The sequence below is a fragment of the Chelonoidis abingdonii genome, chromosome 5 (assembly GCF_003597395.2).
Source record: "Chelonoidis abingdonii isolate Lonesome George chromosome 5, CheloAbing_2.0, whole genome shotgun sequence".
Classification (NCBI taxonomy): Eukaryota; Metazoa; Chordata; order Testudines; family Testudinidae; genus Chelonoidis; species Chelonoidis abingdonii.
The window spans coordinates 107,412,284-107,435,985 of NC_133773.1; positions in this window are offsets into that span (position 1 = coordinate 107,412,284).

Genomic DNA, 23,702 nt, shown 5'->3' on the forward strand with positions numbered 1-23,702 from the left:
GACTAAGCATGCACAGTTGCAAGTTCTTCTTCCTGACACAAGATCACAGGTGACGTCTCTGGTATAAGTAGCAATTCAAGTGAAATCTCCTGGGTCCAGTAATCTAATCAAAGAGCACCTTTCCTTTCTAATACCACTGTTCTCCACTCTAGTTGTTAAGATGGTGATTCAATTCAATATCATGGTTTTAAAAAAAAGTTGCATAATTTGCATAATATGCATAATTTACATATTCTATAGAGCCTTTTTCATCTAATGGTAGGTTGCTAACTCCGTTGCGGTCTTTTGGCTATTAATTTGTCCATACACTCATAGAAGCATAGAACTGGAAGGGACCTTGAGAAGTCATCCAGTGTAATCCCCTGCATTACTGACAGGTGTTTGTCTAACCTGCTCTTAAAAATCTCCTATTATGGAGATTGCACAACCTCACCAGTCAATTTATTCTAGTGCTTAATCCCCCTGGCAGGAAGTTTTTCCTAATGGCCAAGCTAAACCTCTCATGCTGCAATTTATGCCCATTGCTTCTTGTCCTATCTTCAAAGGTTAAGAAAAATATTTTTTCTTCCTCCTCCTTGTAATGACCTTTTACATATTTGAAAACTGTCTTCTCTTGTCCAGACTAAACAAACCCATTTTTTTTCAATCTTCCCTCATAGATCATGTTTAATAATTTTTGCTGCTCCTTTCTGGACTCTCTCCAATTTGTCCACATCTTTCCTGAAATGTTGCACCCAGAACTAGACACAATACTCCAGCTGAGACCTAATCAGAGTGGAGTAGAGTGGAATTGCTTCTTGTGTCTTGCTTCCAACACTCCTTCTAATGCATCCCAGAATGATGTCCACTTCCTTTGCAACAGCATTACACTGTTGACTCATATTTAGCTTGTGGTCCACTATGACCAACAGATCACTTTCTGCAGTGATTTCCTAGGCTGTCATTTCCCATTTTGTATGTCTGCAACTGATTGTTCCTTCCTAAATGGAATACTTTGCTTCAGACCATTTCTCCAGTTTGTCCAGATCATTTAGAATATTATTCCTATTCTCCAAATCACTTGCAACTCCTCCCAGCTTGGTATTGTCCCCAAACTTTATATGTGTTCTCTGTATGCCGTTATCTAAATCATTGACGAAGATACTGAACAGAACTGGACCCAGAACTGATTCTTGTGGGACCCCTCTCGTTATGTCCTTCCAGCATGTAAACCAGTTTTCCAACCAGTTTTGCACCCACCTTATAGTAGTTCCACCTAGGTTGCATTTCCCTTGTTTATTTACAAGAAGGTCATGCAAGACAGTATCAAAAGCTTTCCTAAAGTCAAGATATACCACGTCTACCACTTCCCCCTATCCACAAGGCTTGTTACCCTGTCACAGAAAACATGTAAAAGAAGCAGTGAGAGATAAAAAGACTTCCTTTAAAAAGTGGAAGTCAAATCCTAGGAAGGTAAATAGAAAGGAGCATAAACACTACCAAATTAAGTGCAAAATGTAATAAGAAAAGTCGAAGAGGAGTTTGAAGAATGGCTAGCTAAAAACTCAAAAGGTAATAACAAAATGTTTTTTAAGTACATCAGAAGCAGGAAGCCTGCTAACCAATCAGTGGGGCCCCTCGATGATCGAGATACAAAAGGAGTGCTTAAAGACGATAAAGTCATTGCAGAGAAACTAAATGGATTCTTTGCTTCAGTCTTCACGGCTGAGGATGTTAGAGAGATTCCCAAACCTGAGCCGGCTTTTGTAGGTGACAAATCTGAGGAACTGTCACAGATTGATGTGTCACTAAGGGAGGTTTTGGAATTAATGACAAACTTAAACTTAAAAGTCACCGGACTGGATGGCATTCACAAGGTTCTGAAGAACTCAAATGTGAAGTTGCGGAACTATTAACTAGGGTTTGTAACTCGTCCTTTAAATTGGTTCCGTATCCATGATGGAAGATAGCTAATGTAACGCCAATATTTTGTGGAAGTAGAGAAGAACTGACAGGGGATTTGTAGGGGATCTTAATGCATGACAGTCTCGTTAGCCAGAGTTAGGCTAACTGTAACCCTAATAACGCAGATTTGTAAGCGAGGATTGTGTGAGGCGAGAGGAAAAGAACGTGTGAGAAGTTGTTTCGACCTTGTGTAGAGATAATACGAAATGTAGACTGGAGTCTCTTAAGTGAGAAAAACAAGATATCAGGATGACTATGTATAAACAAATGCACTGTTGCTTACTATTGTCTGTAACAAAAGTTAAATGCTTGCTGTAATGTTTACCTGTTGAGAGACCTGTCTAGGAAGGGAAACCCTATGTTCTAGTGCACTCTCCTGCTTTAGCTGCCAAACAGAATAAAGTATCTGACTCTGCTGCACCCAACAAAAGTGAGAACTAAGTTTTTCTCCGACAATTTAAAAGGGCTCTAGAGGTGATCCTGGCAATTACAGACCAGTGGATGCTAACGTTGGTACCAGGCAAATTAGTCAAACAATAGTAAAGATAAAATTGTCAGACACATAGAAAAACTAAATTGTTGGGCAAAAGTCAACATGGTTTCTGTAAAGGAAATTTGTGTCTACTAATCAAACAAACATGTGGACAAGAGGGAATCAGTGGACATAGTGTATTAGATTTTCAGAAAGCTTTGACAAGGTCCCTCACAAAGGTCTTTACATAATTAATGTCATGAGTAAGAGGAAGCCTTTATGGATTAACGAACTGGTTAAAAGACAGGGACAAAGGGTAGGAATTAATGGTAATTCTCAGATGGAGAGGGGTAACTAGTGGTGTTCCCCAAGGTCAGTCCTAGACCAATCCTATTCAACTTATTCATAAAGGATCTGGAGGAAGGGTAAGCAGTGAGGTGGCAAATTTGCAGATTGATACTAACTGCTCAAGATAGTTAAGACCAAAGCAAACTGTGTTCAAACTTCAAAAATCTCACAAAAAACTAAGTATGCGGCAACAAAATGACAAATTAAATTTAAGTGATAAATGTAAAGTAATGTACATGGAAAATACCCCAGCTATACTAACATATGGTGGGGGCTAATTTAGTTACAGTGATCAGGAAAAAGATCTGGGTTATCCTGGATAGTTCTCTGAAGATGTCCACGCAGTGTGCAGAGGTGGTCAAAAAAACAACAGGATATTAGGAATCATTAAAAAGGGGATCGAGAATAAGATTGAGAATATCTTATTGCCCTTATAAAATCAATGGTACGTCCACATCTCGAATACTGTGTACAGAGTGGTCTACTCATCTCAAAAAAGAAAACTAGCACTAGAAAAAGTTCAGAGAGAACTGAAATGATTAGGGTATGGATTGGTCCATATGAGGAGAGATTAAAGATGCTAGGACATTTCAGCTTGGAAAGAGGAGACTAAGGGGGATATGATAGAGGTATATAAATCTGAGTGATGGGGAGAAAATAAGGAAAGTTATTTACTATTCCCATAATACAAGAACTAGGGGTCACCAAATGAAATTAATAGGCAGTAGTTTAAACAAATAAAGGAATTCTTCTTCACACAGTGCACAGTCAACTTGTGGAACTCCTTGCCTGAGGGTTTGAAGGCTAGGACTATAATAGTGTTTAAAAGAACTGGATAAATTCATGGAGGTTTAGTCCATTAATGGCTATTAGCCAGGATGGGGTAAGGAATCCACTCCAGAGGGTGGACGGATGACAGGAGAGGGATCACTTGATCATTACTGTTAGGTTCACACACTCTGTGGCACTGGCATTGGCCACTGTTGGTAACAGGATACTGGGCTAGATGGACCTTTGGTCTGACCCAGTACGACTGTTCTTATGTTCTTTATCAGTTGGTTTGACCCAATCTGTTTTTGAAAAATCCATGCAACTGCTACTGATCTCTTCGAGATGCTTGCAAATTGATTGCTTAATTATCTTTCTGGGTACAGAAGTTAAGTGACTGTCTGTAATGCCCTGGATTTTCTTATTTCCCTTTCTATAGATTGCACTATATTTCTCTTCCATCTTCCATTGCATTCTCAAAGATAATTGCTAATGGCTCAGATATCTCCCCAGTCAGCTCTTTGATATTCTAGGATGTAATTCATCAGCCCCTGTGACTTGGGAAGACATCTAATTTGTCCAAGTAATTTTTGACTTTCCCTATTTTGCGTCTTCTGCTCCTGCCTCATTCATTGGTATCTTACTACTAGAGGTCCTCATCAACTTTTCTGGGAAACTGAAACAAAGTAGTCATTAAGAAGCTGTGACATCTCACATTTTTGTTATTATTTTTCTCCCTCATTGAATAGCAGGCCACCCTGTCTCCTCTTGCTCTAACATATTTAGATGTTCTTGTACCTTATGTCGCTGGGCTACTTTGATCTCGTTTGTGCCATGGATTTTATCTCCCTACATAATACTAGTGTTATTTGTTTATATTCAACTTTTTTAATTTGGACTGTTTAGTCCACTGTTTTGGGACTTGATTTTGATTTTAGTCATTGAAGATCTCCTATTAAGTCAGGTAGTCGCTCTTGCCATAGCTCCGATCTTTCTATGCAGTGTATAGTTCCTCTTGTGCCCTAAATATGTCTCTTGAAAAACTCCACTGTCTTCAATTGTTTTCCCCTTAGATGCCTTCCCATGGTATGCTTACCTACCAAATCCTAAGCTAAAGTCTCCTTTTGAAATCCAACCTTATTTTTCTCTCCTCTACCATTCCTTAGAATCATAAACTCTTCTTTTCATGATCACTTTTCACCAGCTGCTTTCACTTTCAATTCTCAGAGAGCACCAGACTTTAGGTCAGAGGACAATATGATCATCTAGTCTGACCTCCTGCCAACAGAAGCCGCCAGAATCCACCACCCACTCCGCAACCAACCCAAAATTTTCTGAGCCATGAAGCCTGAAATCATGGTTTAAAGACTTCAGGTGGCAGAGAATCTCCATGCAAGTGACCCCTGCTGCCCCAGACTGCAGGAAAGAACCCCCCGCAGGGCCTCTGCCAATCTGCCCAAAATTCCCCGACCCCAATATGGTGATCAGCTTAAACCCTGAGCATGTGGCAAGACTCCACCAGCCAGGAGCGCGACCGAAAGAGAGAGATTATCTGTAGTAACTCAGATCCCACCCCATCTAACATCCCATCACAGGCCATTGGGCATATTTACTGCTAGTAGTCAAAGACAAATTAATTTCCAAAATTAGGCTATCCCATCATACCATCCCCTCCTAAACTTATCAAGTCTTGAAGCCAGATATGTCTTTTGCTCCCATCACTCCCCTTGGAAGGCTGTTCCAGAACTTCACTCCTCTGATGATTAGAAACCTTTGTCTAATTTCAAGTCTAAATTTCCTGATGGCCAGTTTATATCCATTTTTTCTTGTGTCCACATTGGTACTGACCTTAAATAATTGCTCTCCCTCCCTGGTATTTATCCCTCTGATATATTTATAGAGAGTAATCATATCTCCTCTCAGCCTTCTTTTGGTTAGGCTAAACAAGCTGAGCTCTTTCAGTCTCCTTTCATAAGACAGGTTTTCCATTCCTTGTATCATCCTGGTAGCCCTTCTCTGTACCTGTTCCAGCTGAATTAATCCTTGTTAAACATGGAAGACCAGAATTGCACACAGAATTCCAGATGAGATCTCACCAGCACCTTGTATAGCAGTACTAACGCCTCCTTATCTTTACTGGAAATACCTCGTCTAATGCGGCCATATCACATTGGCGGCTCATAGTCATCCTGTGATCAATCAATACTCTGAGGTCCTTCTCCTCCTCTGTTACTTCTAACCCCAGCTTATAAAAAAAAATTGTTATTAATCCCTAAATGCATGACCTAGCACTTTTCACTATTAAATTTCATCCTATTACTATTACTCCAGTTTACAAGGTCATCCAGATCTTGCTGTATATCCCAGTCCTTCTCTGTATTGGCAATACCTCCCAGCTTTATGTCATCCACAATCTTTATTAGCACATTCCCACCTTTTGTACCAAGGCCAGTAATAAGAAGATTAAGTAAGACTGGTATCAAAACCGATCCCTGAGGAACTCCACTAGTAACCTCCCTCCAGCCTGACAGTTCACCTTTCAGTATGATCTGTTGTAGTATTCCCTTTAACCAGTTCCTTTCAGTTTTCATACTGAGCTCCATTTTTTTCCAATGTAACTAATAATTCCCCATGTGGAACCATATCGAATGCCTTACTGAATCAAGGTAAATTAGATCCACTGCATTTCCTTTATCTAAAAAATCTGTTACCTTCTCAAAGAAGCTAATCAGTTCCTCCCTATTAGTCAAAACCAAACTAGAACATCCTCTCATGCCTATATTCAGGAGCCTCCTTGCATCAGAAGATATCGGGAGAAGTGTTGAATGTCAATTCTGATATTATAAAAGATGCTATTACCATTAGGCACTAATCTCTACATTCTTCACAAAACAAAGACTGTGCAACTGGTAATTAAGTCAGATTTGTTAATGCTGCATGCTCTAATAATGTGGACATAATATACACTTGAGTAGGATAGGGGGAGGTAAATGGCCTGTTCTGGAGATAGGCACTAAGGGATTCACTTGCCAAAACCTACTGCTAGTATCAAGCCAGGTGGGAAGGCTATCCAGATGGATTTAATAAAGGAGAGGAAGCAGACTTTAGGGAGGACTGTCCTGACAGAGGAACTGGGGCCTGAGGCAAAGAGAACCTAGGGGCTGAGCTGAACAACCAAGCTTGGGAAGAAGGCTTGGACTAGATTTTATGTTATCTTATTGTTTATTAGTAAAGCCAGACCACCAAAGTGAGCTCAGTTTTGACCCTATCATAGGACATGTGGATTGAGTCTTAGATCAGATAGGAAAGTCACTTGCTCATAGTACTGTAATGACAGCCAAAGTCAGCTCACTCCAAACTGAAATTGTCTTCAATCACTAACAACTGTGTGGTTCAATTCTAGGATTTAATCCCAATGGGGAAAAAAAATCTAAAACACGGTTACTCACCTTTGTAACTGTTGTTCTTCGAGATGTGTTGCTCATATCCATTCCAGTTAGGTGTATGCGCCGCGCGTGCACATTCGTCGGAAGACTTTTACCCTAGCAACTCAGTGGGCCAGCAGGTCGCCCCTAGAGTGGCGCCGCCATAGCAGGTAATATATTACCCCTGCCGGCCCGCCCGCTCCTCAGTTCCTTCTTGCCGGCTACTCCGACAGTGGGGACGGAGGGAGGGTGTGGAATGGATATGAGCAACACATCTCGAAGAATAACAGTTACAAAGGTGAGTAACCCGTGTTTTCTTCTTCGAGTGATTGCTCATATCCATTCCAGTTAGGTGATTCCCCAAGCCTTATGTAGGCAGTGGGGTCGAGTGAAAAATGGCAGAATGTAAAACCTGCAGAGTCAAAGGCTGCAGTATCTCTTGACTGTTGAACCAGAGCATAATGCGAAGCAAGGGTATGGACCGAGGACCATGAGCTACGCGATAGATCTCGTGGTAGGTACACGAGTTAGCAAGCTGGCAGATGAAGCCTGAGCCCTGGTAGAACGCATGGTGATGTGGCTTGGGAAATGTGAGCCAAAAATCATAACAAGTGCGGGTGCACGTCATCACCCAAGATGAGATCCTCTGAGAGGAAACAGGTAGGCCTTTCCTTCGGACTGCTACTGCGACCGAGATTGGGCGTGTTACAAAATGGTTTTGTCCGCTCAACATAAAAGCGAGCGCTCTACAGATGTCCAGGGAGTGCACTTGTTGTCCCCGTCATGCTGAGTGTGGTAACATGAAAGGCCGAAACCACACTTTAGGGAGGAAAGCCGGGTAGACGTAATGCCCTTGTCTTTGTAAACATAAAGTATGGTGGAACCACCATAAGAGTCCTGAGCTCGAAGACTCGTCTGGCCGATGTAATGGCTACGAGGAAGCTGTCTTCCAAGACAGGTATAGCAGCGAGCAGGATCGCTAACGGGTCGAATGGAGGAGACATAAGTCTGGTGAAACCAGGTTGAGGTCCCAGGTTGGGCTGGGCGGCGTACCTAAGGGTGTATGCGCTCCAAGCCCTTGAGGAACCCCTAAACCATAGAGTGTGAGAACACAGAATGACCACCTTAGCCTGGATAGAAGGTAGAGATGGCTGCCAAGTTGTACCTTCGGTGAACACCGCTAGGCCCTGCTGTTGCAGGCCGGGGGTAGTCCAAAACAGAGGGGGATCGAGACCCACAGCAGGAGTAAGATTTAAGCGTTTCGCACCTGTAGGAGAGACGCTTCCACCTGGCCAGGTACGTTACCAGGTGGAAGGCATCCTGCCACCCTGATAGTCACGTAGGAGCCACACTGTGAGGTGAAGAAACTGCAGGTCCAGGCGGCGAAGTCTGCCGTGGTCCTGAGGTACGAGGTCTGGGTGGAGTGGCAGGGTAATTGGCAGGCTATTGACAGGCCGAGCAACGTGGCGTATTAGTGCTGCCTGGAACACGCTGGAGTGATCATGTGATGATGCGCGCTCTGGTCCTGCGACGTTTGAGCAGGACCCAATGAGCCAGGGGAACGGTGGGAAGGCATAAAGGTGTTGGCCCTTCCACGGCATGAGGACAGCGTCCGAGATCGGTCCGGGGAGAGACCTTAGAAGGAGCAGGACCTCGGACATTTCCCATTCTCGTGGTAAGCAAACAGGTCCATATCTGGGGGGAAAAAAACCCACTTCTGGCCACAAATGCATCACATCAGGCAGGGCGACCACTCATGAGACAGGAAAACCCTGCTGAGTCGAATTGCCAAGGAGAAAGGATGCTACCAGATTTATCGAGTGGGCTATGCAAAAGTCCCAGAGATGGATGGACTCCTGACAAAGGAGGAGACCACGTCCTCCCAGGTTGTCTATGTAGTACATGGCCGTTGTGCTGGCTGTAAACACTGAGACACTACGGCCTCGCAGCTGCTGCTGGAACCCCCTGGCACGCCAGGCAGACTGCTCTCATCTTTGAACAATGATGTGGAACGCCAGCGCCTGAGAAGACCAAAGGCCCGAAGCTCGAAGGTTACTGAGGTGAGCACCTGAGCTGAGAGATGACGCCTCCATCATCAGGGACATCATCAGAGGGCTGGGGCGGATACAGTGGCATCCCTGCCCACACCAGGGAGGGAGTTAGCCACCTTCTAGGGAGCCTAGGATGCTCAGGGAATGGTGACTATGGTGACCTTTGGGCCCCTATCCGGCGGTACGCCGATTTGAGCCAAACTTGGAGATGACAGAGGCAGAGCTTAGCGTGTTTTACAAACTAGCAAGAAGCCGTGGGACCCAGGAGACTGAGACAAGTGGGAACCAGAGTGGATGTTTCTGTAGTGACCATCAGGCTTAGACATGTGAATAGGTCCTTGACGATGCCCACACGCTGAGTGACTTGTGTCTTGGAGTCTCCTCAGATAAGACAATCGCCCAGATATGGAAACGCATATCCGACGTCGGCGGAGGTGGGTGGCGACTACGGCCACACACTCAGTTAATGCCTGTGGGCTGTAGCAAGGCCAACAGCAGGACCGTAAACTGGAAGTACCAACGGTTGGCTAGAAAGCGGAGGTATCTCCTGTGCGGAGGGAAGATGGCAATGTGAAAAGTACGCGTCCTTCATATTGAGGTGGCATACCAGCCTCCAGGATCTAAGGACAGGATAATGGTTCCCAGGGATGCCAGCGGAACTTCAAACTTAACAATAAACTGGTTGAGTCCTTGTAGGTGTAGGAGGTCTGAGACCTCCCGTACGAGTCGAGGATTAGGGAATAGTTGCCCCTTCATCCATCGGCGTCTGCGCCTCTTGTAAGAGGAATTACGCCCAAGAGGAGTCCCTGAAGAGGGACAGGGGTGGAACAAAATGGAGGTGGCACCCAAAACTCCCCATGTGCAGGGGATCGCAAACTGAAGTTAACTGGGACCACGCCAAGAGGAAGTAGGAGTGGTAAGCAGCTTGTAACCGGTACGCCCCGCCCTTCAATCGGGCGCACCTTTGAAAGTTCGTCTTAGGTCCCCGATCGTGATTGTGAGGGGCCTCGATCTTGGCCCTCTAGCATCCTGACGGTCATCTGCGACTACCTCAGTCGCGCCGACTGCCAAAGCCCGATCTGTGGCTAGCACAGAGTGCGGTGGTGTGGCTGGGGACAGAAAGGCCTGCATAGGTCGTCGGCATATGCATGCCGAGAGAGAGCTCATTAGGAACCTTGTTGCCCTCCAGGCTTTGTAGCCTGGGATTGATTTCACCGCAAGAGGCCTTTACCAACAAATGGTAAGTTGTTGAAAGGCCGGAGGTTTGAAACCGGAAGCCATGAGATGCTCCTCATGGTAACGAGGCCTGAAGAGAAGCTCTAGCCGCCTTTTCCCTTCCTCCAAGAGGGCAGTGAACTCTTGGCCAGGTCTTGATGGAGAAGCTCCATAATATTAATTATCCCCTTTATCCAGGTGTTATGATTATAGGGGCTAAGCAGGGCTTATTGATTTGCCACGCAGGGCTATAAGAGCCTTGCAGAATACACCTTGCGGCTGAGTAAGGTCATTCGCAACTAGCCCCTTCGATTTCGGGGCTGGTGCCTGTTGGCCATGCCGTTCCCTTTTTCTTGACCAACTGAATGACTAGTGCGCGGGGAGGAGGACGGGACAGACCAGTAGTCGTACCCTCCATAGAGTATCGGCATTCGCCTGGAATGGTCCGAATAAACGGGTAGGGCCTGTAGCGGGGCAACCGCGATAGAATGTCCACTACCGGGTCCCCTACCTCGGACTCCTGCAGCTGGAGGTCCGCATTGAGTGCTGCCCTCCATAGGAGAGCCTGATGGGCTCTCAGGTTGTTGGTGGGCACACCAGAATCGCGGTTCTGAGCATAAGAGCTTCCCGCGTGGGAAGACACTGATGCGTGTCTGGATGGCCATGGAGGTGCTGAAAGATGATGGGCAGAGATTCTGACTCTACCAGACCTTGCCCAACTTGGCATCCTGGGACCGTACTGCAAGGCGCACTGGTACCTGGAACGAGATCCGGACCTGCCTACCAGAAGCGGTGCTGGAGGTCGACCGAGATCTCGAGTTGGGAGCGGCTACAGGAGTCACAGTGCCTGTAGCGGTGCTGGGAGCCAGAACGGTGCCTGGATTATCGGGTACGGTGAACGGGACATCCGACCTGTGCAGCGAGTGTGACCGGTGCTGAGGAGAGCAGCGTCGGGACTGCAGTGGCATCGGAAGCAGGAGTGCCGACGGAAACTTGGGCCGTCTGCAGGACCGTGATCATGAACGCTGCGCCGACAGAGGATGGTCGTATCAAGAAAGAGACTGTAGTAGCCGCACCGGCGGTGCTGGGGTTCAGGCAGCATCCACTCTGTCACGGCAACGAGATCCCTCGTCGTTGGAAATGTCTCCGGCGTGGAGGGAACAGTAAGCTTGACCACAGTGTGTACCGAGGAGCTGTCAGGCACCGGATTCGACGGCCCTTGTGGGACCGGGATCGACGGTGCTGACGTCCGGTGCCTCAGCAGGTGTCGGTGCAGGCGATCCGGCTTAGACGGGCTCTCTGTCCGCGGTGCAGTTTGCACGGGAGCAGTAGAAGCAGGAAGCTCGACCACGGCGTGCGCTGGGAGCAGTCAGGCACAGGATTCGACGGCCCTTGTGGAACTGGAAACGTCGACGGTGCCGACTCTGGCTGCGTTACACGGGAGCAAGCATGGAGCAGGAAAGCCTCAACTACGGTGTCGCGGCAGGTGTCGGTGCCGGGGATCGATCCGACTTATCGACTTAGGCGAGCTCTCTAGCTGCGGTGCAGTTGGCATGGAAGCAGCAGGAGCAGGAAGCTCAACCATGGCGCGTGCCGGGGAGCGGTCAGGCACTGGATTCAACGGGCCCTTGTGGGACCGGGATCGACGGAGCCGACGTTGTCGGTGCCGCGGCAGGTGTCAGTGCCGGGCAATCTGACTTAGGCGAGCTCTCTGGCTGGTAGGTGCAGTTGGCATGGAAGCAGCAGGAGCAGGAGGCTCAACCACGGCCCATGCCGGGAGCAGGCAGGCACTGGATTCGACAGCCCCGCAGGACCGGAATCAACGGTGCCAGGCATCCTCAGTACCTCTGCAGGTGTTGGTGCCTGGCGATCCAATGTAAACAAGTTCTTGGCTGCGTGCAGTTGGCACAGAAGCAGCATGAAGCAGGAGCTCAACCACAGCGCGTGCTGGGGAGCTGTCGGGCACTGGATCGGGGGAGTCGTGGCTTTCTCAACCCCAGAGAGAGGGAGCGGTGCCGAGTCGACGTTGATGCCGGTAACGGCGGTGCGGCGGGGTCCGGTGCCGAGGAGGCGCTTCTGTCCGCCGAGTAGCCAGCGCTCAGTGCAGAAGGTGGAAGGAAAAGAAAGTGTCGCTCAATTTTGTTCTCTGCTTAAACGCCTTGCAAATGGGGCACTTAGCTGTGAAAATACGATCCCCAAGGCACCGTAAACAGGAGTCGTGTGGATCTTCCTGTCGGCAACGGCTGGAGGCCGGCCAAGCACGGACTAAGAACCGGTGAGCCGGGCATGGGCTCCGGCACCGGTTGCGGGGAGGAGCTACTCCCGAACCCCGCTAACTATGGTTAAACTAACTATGCTAGCAAAGAAAAAACGCATAAGTAGATAAATATATATATAAAAGGATTATAACTATATATCTAAATACACAATAACTATGAGTAAAAGTAGGGAAGCGGAGGTCAGCTAAGCTGCACTCCACTTTCCAATGACCGACACGGCGGTAAGAAGGAACTGAGGAGCAGGGCGGGCCGGCAGGGGTATATATTACCCGCTATGGCGGCGCCACTCTAGGGGGCGACCTGCCGGCCCGCTAGAGTTGCTAGGGTAAAAGTCTTCCGACGAATGTGCACGCGCGACGCGTATACCTAACTGGAATGGATATGAGCAATCACTCGAAGAACTGAATGTTATATAGAGGTTGTATAGTGAGAGTTTAAATCACTTATTTTCCATTTCTGTTCTGTTGTGAGGGTTTTTATATGGCTGCTATATTTTTATTATGTATGCCTAGGAATACCTAGGGAAGAAGTGAATTCTCTAGCTACTGAAGTCTTCATCTCAAGACTGGATGTATTTCTGGATCATGTTTTAGTCAAACACAAGTTACTAGGCTCAATACAGGATATTATATGACCTGTGATATACAGAAGGCCAGACTAGATGATCTGAAGTCCCTTCTGGTATTAAAAATCTATGAATCTATGCGAATGATTGTCCATCTTTGGTTGGGAAAGAGGCACCACTCCTTAATTTGCCTCTCCTGTTTTAAATCAGATTAGAGGAACAATTATTTATACTTACTAAGTGTTTTGTGATGGTCTTCATATGATCATTCATTGCTCTTTATCAGTGTGCAGAGAAAATTTCTCTTCATTAGGAGGCTATAACAAGGTTTCACAGATCATCAATTCAGTGTTGAGTAGAAAATTCTATGAGGCTAATATGGAGCTTTTCCATTAGTTTCACCAGAAGTTAAGATTTCATTTAATAAAATGTAAGTTTCTAGCTCTTTTGGTTGTGAAGAACATCTTCCAAATGTGACTAAATATTAATACAAGGCAGATTCCTTGAGACAGATCCTCAGCCTATATTAACTGACTTTGCTGAGCCAAAGAATTGAAATGATAAATTTAAGTAAGACTGATTCCTGACATTGCAGACCGATTCTTGGAGGTGGACAGTCCAACACCCAAATGCTAGCCCCACAGTGCAACCTGAGCAGGACAGTTCTTTTGGGATTGGAGAAGCAGTCTTCTCCCTCCTTCATACACAGTCAATTCACAGCAGCAGAACTGCCCCATAGCTACTAATCTAGTGTCAGGGAAGGAATACCTTCATTTCTGCTTGTGCCAACCATTACACTGGGAAAAAAAGCTGGTGGATGGCTATGCTCTCACATTCCTGCTGCACAGCATCATGAAGGGACCCACTATGGGGATAGGATCCGTGTTCAGTGCATGGACATCCTAAATCCTGTGAGTGGAACTATCCTCATTCTACTCTGAGAAGGCCCTCCATGGTTGAGGAAATAGCAGGATTTTCTATCAGTTGAGAGGACTGGAAATAAAAGCTTAGATTCTTCTGGTCAAGGAGTAGATAATGAAGGTAATTGCACACCTTTTAACTGTGTTTGTGTAGCACCTAGTGCAATAAGTCCCTCAGCAGGATTAAGGACCTTTGAGTATTACTGTTATGAAGGTTTGCTACTAATAACACTCCAGTAGAACCTCAGAGTTATGAACTCAGAGTTATGGAGGTTGTTCATAATTCTGATGGTTTTGTAACTGAACAAAACATTATGGTTGTACTTTCAAAAGTTTACAGCTGAGCACTGATTTAACACAGCTTTGAAACTTTACTATGCTGAAGAAAAATGCTGCTTTTAATCATCTTAATATAAATGAAACAAGCACTGAAAATTTCCTTATATTGTCAATTCTTCTTTTTAAACTTTCCTTTTTTTTGTTTTAGCTGTTTATGTTGACCAGTGTATTGTATTTGCCATTTTTCCCCCTCCTCTCTTCTGCTGGACCCTTTGGTAGTGGAGTGTATAAAAAAAATTGAATTTCAACTAGAATCTTTTTTTGTTTGTTTGTTTCTCTATTCAGTCACTGAATCAAAAAAAACAAACAATTTTTCATTCAGCTCTGTGGGGGACATTATATGTAGTATTCCTCAATGTTCATTTACCTTCCCATGTTGTTCATGTGTATACGAAGATTCCCAGAAAAAAAAATTGTAAATAGAGGTAGAATTGAGTAAAATTTTCACAACAAAATGAGCTCATGAAATATTCATGAAGTGTGACTTCTCTTGGAGGTTGTTGGTTGGAGGGCTTTGTACTCAAGCGTGGTGTGTCCTTTCCCAGAGCTCCAGGACACTACTGAGGCAAGAACAGCACAGCTAGCATCAGATATTATTTCCTGACACCTTTGTTGTGTCTGTCAGCAGAGGACACTTCTGTATTAACAGCTCAAGAGGGACTGGCGGTCAGCATTAACCATCACAAATAGCTGTGCTTTATCCACGCTGCCCTCTGTCTACGGCTTAATTGGAGTGGGAGTTTAATACCGCAGGTGCAGTCATGACTGACAGGCAGCTTTGCCTGTTCACAGGGAACACAAAGAGCCTCACCTGATCCCTCTACGGTGCTTCATGAATGACAGTAATAATGGGAAATAATCAAGTAGTAGTAGTAGTAAGACAAAGGCCATTTTAGAGAGTTGATCTTCCTCTCCTCACCTCTTTGAGGGTTCTGAGAAATTCTAAACTAAAGAACATAATATCCATCAGGAATGTCAATGGTGAGATAACTACGACCGCAATTTGTACAACTGTCTTAAACCCTGCTAACAAGCCCCTGCAGAACTAATCTCCCCAATGTGTCTGAAACATACAAAAACACACTCTATAGTCCAATCTGTGTTAAGGACCAGACAAAAGGGCATTTCTTCTCTCAAAAGTCTGTCAGTATATCTCGGGTTTGGAAAACACATATTAAAACTAAAGATTTCTCTTTAAGAGTTGTAATCAACAACAATAAGATAATGTCATTTTTTTAAAACCATATAGAGTATGTCTGAACAGAGGCTGGGAAGTAGACATACATACAAACACTAGCTCTGCTCAAGCTGGCACACTAAAAATAGCAATCTGCTAGAGCGGCACAGGTGGCAGCTTGGGCTAACCACCTGAGTACAATCCCACCCAACCCCCTAGGTATGTACTTGGACAGCTAGGTAGACATACCCACAGTGATAGAAGAATATCCACGGTAACCAAAGTCTTGTGCTTCAGTTCATTTCTCCTTCCTCTGGGTGAGTTAAATATCCTTCCACTGGCCTGGGTATTTTTTTTCTTTTTCCTCTTAGCTAGGTTGCTGGGGAAAGATTCTGTTTTCATATCCTTGCCTGCAGAGGAAAGGTTTAGCCAGCAGTAGGACATGTAACTATGGAAGCTATCCCCCATCCCCCATCACTTTTCCCTGGCCTCATTCCTCTTGTAACATGTTCCTAATAACAATACAGCCATCCCTAGCATGCAGATAAGTTACAGCGAGGGATAAGGTCCCCATCTCTCTCACCTCTGACAGCAGCCCTTTTGTATACCAATCTGTATATATTGTTATCCATGGTTGTATGCAAATAAATACCAAATTACTTGATAGGAGTTTGGTCCTATGGTCAGGATATTGGATTTAGCGTGGGGAGACATAGGTTCAGTTCTTCATTATATCAGACTTATGTCACCTTGGACAAGTCATTTACTCTTTCTGTGCCTCAGTTTCCCATTTATTAAATAGGAATAATAGAACTTGCCTTCTTCACAGAGGTGTTATGAGAAAAAATATAGTAAAGATTATGAGGTGCTCAGATAATGCAGTAATGAGAGCCATAAATAGACTAGGATAGGAGTGCACCTCATATAAATAGTCTAGGCTTTCAAATGACATTATAACATGCTATGGCTATGGCAATGACTATGACTATGCTAATAACTGTGTTAAGCCTCTGAATGGACCACATGTAAACGAGATGTTTCTAGAAATCTTAGCAGACTCAGAGTGAGCAGAGTGTTTATGCAGAAACTAAAAGAGCTGACCCTTCTCTCCTGATGCTTGCCCTGAGTGCTTAAAACATTACAGCTGAGTTTATGTATTTCTTCACAATATCCCTGCCTTGTAAGTTAGTTTTTAAACTTATGTTAATCATGAAAATCATCTAAACAATTTTCTGTTAATAAAAGCTATTTATGCATCCACTGGAATCTATCTAATGTCATATGTCTACATCTATATTGCAAATAAGCTATTAGGTTTAACTATATTCATGGGATATTCTTAGTAAAAATGGTGCTCTCCTTTCACTTTTATAGCTCCTCCCCTACTGTTAGTGGTTCCATAAATGAAATAATATCAGTAAGGAATAATTGGCACTATATATCTATATATATTTAAAAAATAGAATAAAGATATTAAAAAAGGAACAATCCTAAAATAAAGATATTCCTGAGTGCACAAAGGCAGCTGCTGTATTGGCACTTGCAATCAATTACTGTACTATAAGGCATTCATTCCTCTAGAAGAATCTATTATTTTGAAACATAATGCAAAGTCACAGCAGGCGTCGTACTGGTGGGCTGTGCATAATGTATCTCAGCTAGACTACAGAGAGTATTAGACAAATCAAACCCTGTGTGTATTCTGTAACAAAGTCAACAATCCCTATATATCACTTCAAACCATTTTACCGGATCTCATTGTCAGGAACATGACATTCATTACCAGGAACTAAACCCTTCATTAAACAGTTTGACAAAGACTTTAAAGCAATACACTAGTATAAACAGAAGAAGTGGAATTAACTTCCAATGGTGAGGTTTTAAAAGGAATTTATATATATACACATTGTGTTATATATATAAAAAAAAAAATTCCCCTCTCACCCCTATGGGTGGTATGTGTCTTCCTCAACCTCGGGTCCTCTGCCAGAGGCCTGGGAGTTTGAGGGTTCTGCGCAGTATCTTAGCTGTTCCTAGCACTGCACTATTCTAGACAGAGAGCTCTGATGTTGTTCCTGGGATCTGTTGGAGCCACTCACCCAGCTTAGGAGTCACAGCCCCGAGTGCTCCTACCACCACTGGGACCACTTTGGCCTTCACTTTCCACATCCTCTCTAGTTCCTCTTTCAGGCCCTGGTACTTCTCCAGCTTCTCATATTCCTTCTTCCTGATGTTGCTGTCACTTGGCACTGCTATATCTATCACCACCGCTGTCTTCTGCTCCTTGTCTATTACCACGATGTCTGGTTGATTGGCCAGTACCTGCCTGTCCGTCTGGATCTGGAAGTCCCACAGAATCTTAGCCCTGCTATTCTCCACAACCTTCTGTGGAATCTCCCATCTGGTCTTGGGAGGGTCTAGCCCATACGCTGTGCAGATGTTCCTGTACACAATGCCAGCCACTTGGTTGTGCCGTTCAGTGTATGCTGTTCCTGCCTGCATCTTACATCCTGCCACTATGTGTTGGACTGTCTCTGAGGCCTCTCTGCACAGTCTGCACCTTGGGTCCTCTCTAGTGTGGTAGACCCCTGCTTCAATGGATCTGGTGCTCAGTGCCTGTTCCTGTGCCGCTATGATCAGTGCCTCAGTGCTATCTTTTAGTCCAGCTCGTTTATATATATATATATATATATATATATATATAAACGAGCTGGACTATATATATATAAACGCTATGGCTTTATTGTCATACATGTGTGCCACTTTGGTGTAGTTTTTTATTCATATACATAGCCATGTACATAGAAACATTAAATTAAAACAGTGACTGTACACACAATGCTTTTACTATACTGCAGAAATTCACTAATCTAAATTAAATTAAACTGTTCTCTTTATAATTCACAAAACATGTCACTCTCTCCCCATCTCTGAACAGAGATGTTCAGATGTTGTTGTGAGTTCTCAGATTAGGAACATTTCTTTATTTTTACAAAATATACTATGGCACGTCTGCAAGTGTGCTATGAAGTATTAGCACAGGTAATTGAAACTAAATTATCATTGATAAAATAAATGACGAACAAAGTGCATTTTGTAACACCTGCTTTATTTTGTGTGTACTCCCTAATTTACAAATTTAGACTCTGATCCTGCAATGGCTGTCTAAAGTGAAATGTGCATAACTTTCAATATTGGGGATTTAAATAATTCAGTCATTGGTTTAAATTAATAAGAATAAAAATAAAAATTACACAAAGTAGCACACATATATGACAATAAAGTCATTAATTACATGATCATTTCTCAAATAATATATCATACAAGATGGATATATAAATTGCTGAGCCATGTGATCAATTATATTTTTCAGGGTACAGTACTGCCTCACCTATGTTCTGCTCACAAATCTGCCTCTGATAAAAAAACCTTCAGAAAACAGCTTCACCATCCAATATTAAATTTTCTCCCAAAAGTAGTTGCTTGAAGGTTCCAATATATTAGTCTTAAATTGCCACATAGTTATAAACAGAAATACAGTCTATATAATTATAAAGGTTTCTAAAATGTCATAGTTATGATTTTCCTTTCCCTTTAGTTTTCATTCTACTGTAAGCCATTCACATTCTTCCAAATTCATTTTCAGAATCTAAGTAGGTCAACCATATCTAAGACACACTGAAGACTGTCACTCAAATGCTTTGGAAATTAAATGGGACAACCCATTTGTGAGTCTGACACAAAAGACACAACTTTGGAAAGTGGGAGTTGCTTCCTTATGAGAATTTCTTTGCCATGTTTAAGGTTAGTGTTTAAGGCGAATGTATTCATTATTCCTAAGTCTTTCAGCATCCTTTTGCTCAGACAATGTTCCCAGATGTTCTTAAAGGTCTTTCTCATGCCCTGTCTCTTCTTACACTATTCAATTTGGTGAATTTATCTAGTTTAAAGTTCATGTATTATGTATCTATCTTTCTGAGTGATAACAATGTTGAGAAGTTTTAAGGAAAGGGGAAATAGAATAATGTATTGTTTTTAGTATGACACCTCGGGGATGCAAACAGCTGAATGTCAGTCAGGAGTTCTCAAACTGGGGGTTGGGACCCCCAGGGGGTCGAGGTCTTACATGGGGGTGTCAGCCTCCACCCCAACCCCACTTTGCCTCCAGCATTTATAATAGTGTTAAATATATTTAAAAAAGTGTTTTTAATTTATAAGCGGGGTCACACTCAGAGCATGCTGTGTGAAAGGAGTCATCAGAACAAAAGTTTGAGGACCACTGGTTTAAGTTGTGCCTTATCTATTCATTGCAATTGTTAAAATATTTTTCATAATAAAAAGATAACGTAGGGGGGAAATCTGTTTTCAGAGGTTTATAACTCTTACCTAAAATTCTGCCTTTGCCAAATCTGGCCAAGATCCCAATGTAGGAGTTAGTTAGGGTATAAGCCAGCGACTGTGTTCTATCTTCTCAGCAGACCTGTTCATCAGAAGCTTCAGTCTCTCAGAAAAGCCACCCCAATCATATCTATCTTAAGGCATAGGGCCAGATCCTCAGCTCACATATATCTTCATCGACTTCAGTGGACTGATTTGTAAATTTACAATGGCTGAACATGGAGCTCCAATAATCTAGCCTGTGTGTATATATATTTATCTTTTACTATAGCAGATATAGAAATGTGTGTGCATGCATCTCTAAATCTGTAATATTAAAAAGAATAATAATCAATATCAAAAATATAAAGAAGAGCTATTGTATTTACAGTAAAAGTCGTAGTTAGACATTTTTATAGTAAAAGTAATATTTATATAATGCTATATACAAGGAGGCATATAATTGCTGGAGGAAACATAACTTTAAATATCCTGCCCTTTGTATATTTAAATATTTAACCATAGTGTCGCAGTAACATCAAGTATTTCTTTTTGTTTTTACTTTTCTTTCTATTTTAAGTTGTGCGATGAATACATAAGAAGATTATTGATGCCCATACTACACACTTCTGATGTCAAAACTTTGTTCACAGGAGTTGTCAACAATGAATTTTGACAGGAACACTTTGTGCAGAATTTACAATATATTGAATGTAGATTCTGAACCAAACTTTCTTCATTTTGGAATCTAATGAGGTTTGGCACAATGCCATTCCTGTGCTGCTGTGAAGAATATCACTACCAAATCCAGGGAGATTTTCTCACCTGGGGAGATCTGGTGAGAGATAAGGGAAAAGCTCTTCATCACAGACAACCTGAAGGAAAAGGAGGAGATTGACTTGACATAAGAGACATACTCTTGCACAAAACCAACAAGTTGAAGAGCTGAGATGGTCATTCCACCACTCCTCCATGTATTTCTTCAACACTTGCACTATTATTGTGCCTACTTCTGCTGTTTTTATATGTCAGTTCTGGCTCTCTGCATGCTCCTGGCTTTGTATAATTTTATAGTATTCGTCCTGGCTTTGTGTATGTCCCATGCTCTCTGTATTTTTTTTTTAATGTTGATGCTGGCTATACGATACTTACTTGAACTTTAAGTAGTTTAAGATATGTAAATGAACTTTAAAATACTCAACTCCAGAGTGACTCTGTTTAGCACCAAAAATTGTATTATTATCCAAAACCTATAGAACTAGCATTCCAAAAATATTCTTAGCCAGATTCTAATGCCCTTACTCACACTGAGTAGTAACTTTGTCAACAGGTAAGTCCACTAAAGTTAACATGAGTTAAAATGAAAGAAATTTGCCATCTGGTGTTATTTACAATCCCAAAATAGCTCCCTGTCTTTGTAATAGGCTGAACTATGGGTGTTTAAAAATCTGGATCCAGAGCACAACTATGTCCTTGCAATCAGAAAACGTACAGACAGTTTCACTCTAGGGCCCGCTGCAGTGCTAATCATTCCAAAAGACACACAGAGGGAAAGGAGGCATTTTGGCCCAGATTGCAAAAGTATTGAGGTCCCTATGTTCTAGTAGGGGCTAGGCACTTCAATATCTTTGAGGATCTGTGTTTCAGATCACCCTAGTGATGAAGGTGATATAAGAATCTATGTAGAATGGAATAGGTATGGCCCTATAAGATGCTCTCTGCACAGGTGACCACAGCTGCCCTACAGTGGGAGAACACATATTGCACCTTTTCGAAAGGAATAGTTGTGTCCAGACTCACTCCATGCTCCCAGAGAAAGTGTGCGTACCTCTAGCACAATGCTTATGGGACAGGCCACTGGAGTAATCTTTCTGCCCAGCCCCATCCCTGAGAGCTGAGGGTAAGAACCACAATTTGGCCCACAATAAGCAGAAATTCTATCACTAATTTCATAAAATGTCAAAAACCTCTGAACAGAACTCACTTATGGGCTTCAAATGAATTCAAATGTAGCAAACTATATTTAATAGTCTGGATTGCTTTAAAAGACCCGCAACAATGATTAAACTTCTTTCCAGGGAGTTTGTCATGGTTTAAAATGTTAGTGTTCTGTATTATGAAATAACTTGAGAAAATTATGAAATAACTTGAGAAAATGATGGGACTGGTTAAAGTTGTCATGGTTTAAAATGTTAGTGTTCTGTATTATGAAATAACTTGAGAAAATGATGGGACTGGTTAAAGCCCTCAAAGATTTGTCCATCTAACCCAGTATCCTGTCTTCTGACAGTGACTGCTGCCAAAGGCAATGAACAGAACAGGGCAATTTTTGAGCAATCCACCCCTGTTTTCCAGTCCCAGCCTCTGGCAGGGAGAGGCTTAGGGACATCCAGCATATGAAGTTGTCTGATCCTCCATGAACTTATCTAATTCTCTTTTGAACCCAGTTATAATTTTGGCCTTCACAACATCCCCTGGCAATTACTTTTGTATAACAAGCCTTTCCACTCCTTTCATACTTGAGGCATTTTTGGGTGTCCATTCAGACTCTTTGGAGGACTTCAAATATTCCTTTTTTAATCTTTTCTCCCGGGAGAGTTTGGCCTTGAGATCTACAACCACTGTTAGGCTTCAGGACTTCTCAGGTGTTTTTTTTTCCTCTTGATTCTTTCCATTACGTATTTTGCCAGAGCAACCAGGTATTTTCAAGCTCTGGTGGGGCTTCCATTTTAGAGCAGTTAGTCTTCATTTAAATTATGGACAAAAGGTTCATCCAAGAGTTGCTACAGGGATGGCATGAGGATGTCTCTTCAGGCTCTAGGACACCAGAAACAAAACACTTCTATATCACAGAAAGGAGATAGTAACATCTTTGGGACAGACACTAGTCTTTTAAGTCTGTTTGTATAGTGCCTGGCACAAGGGGGTCTTGGTCATTACAGTAATATGAATAATAATAAAAAGGACATAGACCCAACAGCACGAAACATATCTAAAATAGTTGAAGTTGTTTTAACTCAATTAAAATGACTCTTCCCCATTTCTGGTCATGAAAATTAACCACATTCCCTATGATGAGGATTCAGAAGTCCCCCAAAGCCAACAGGAGCTCATTTTTTTTTCATCCTGTTAAATCAGAATAGCCGTCTAAGGGTGCCAGATCCTTGAAGTTTTCCACAATTTATGGCAGAGTTTTAAGAAGAACAAATATTTCCCTAAGAGTTATGTATAGCAGTATTTTCATCAGCTTTTATAAAATCAGGGCCACTGTTGCTATTGCCTGAAGCCTGAGAAGCTTGAAATTTGCCCAATTAGGAGCAGGGGTGGGATTAAGGGAAGAGTTGTAGCTTGGCAGCTCATCAAAAAGCAGCAAGAGTAATACCAAACACCAGCCAGCCAGCAGCAAAATTATAATTCAGTTTTGTACAGTGTCTTCCATACTTACATTGTTTCTAAGAATATAGATTCCTCTGGTATAATGACTCTATAAGCACATAGAGCACTTATGTATTAGTCAACATCATATACTCAGCCTTGTTCAAATTAGAAATGGATTTTCACTGAAACAGGAACATTGATCAGGATACTGAAGGTTTCCCCTTCCCTCTTTAACTTCTACCAGAGAACTAATAAACATTATATCTCTAGCACTATAGCATTCCCATCATGTTCTACAATGCAATGTCATTCTGTAATTTAAAATACTAGCCTTTGCGATTCTAATTTCCCTTACAGTGGTGTATTTTTTTCCCAAATGTAACTCTACTGATTTCACAGAAGTTACTTTGGTTTACATTGATTTTCATGGAGAATCAGACCAGG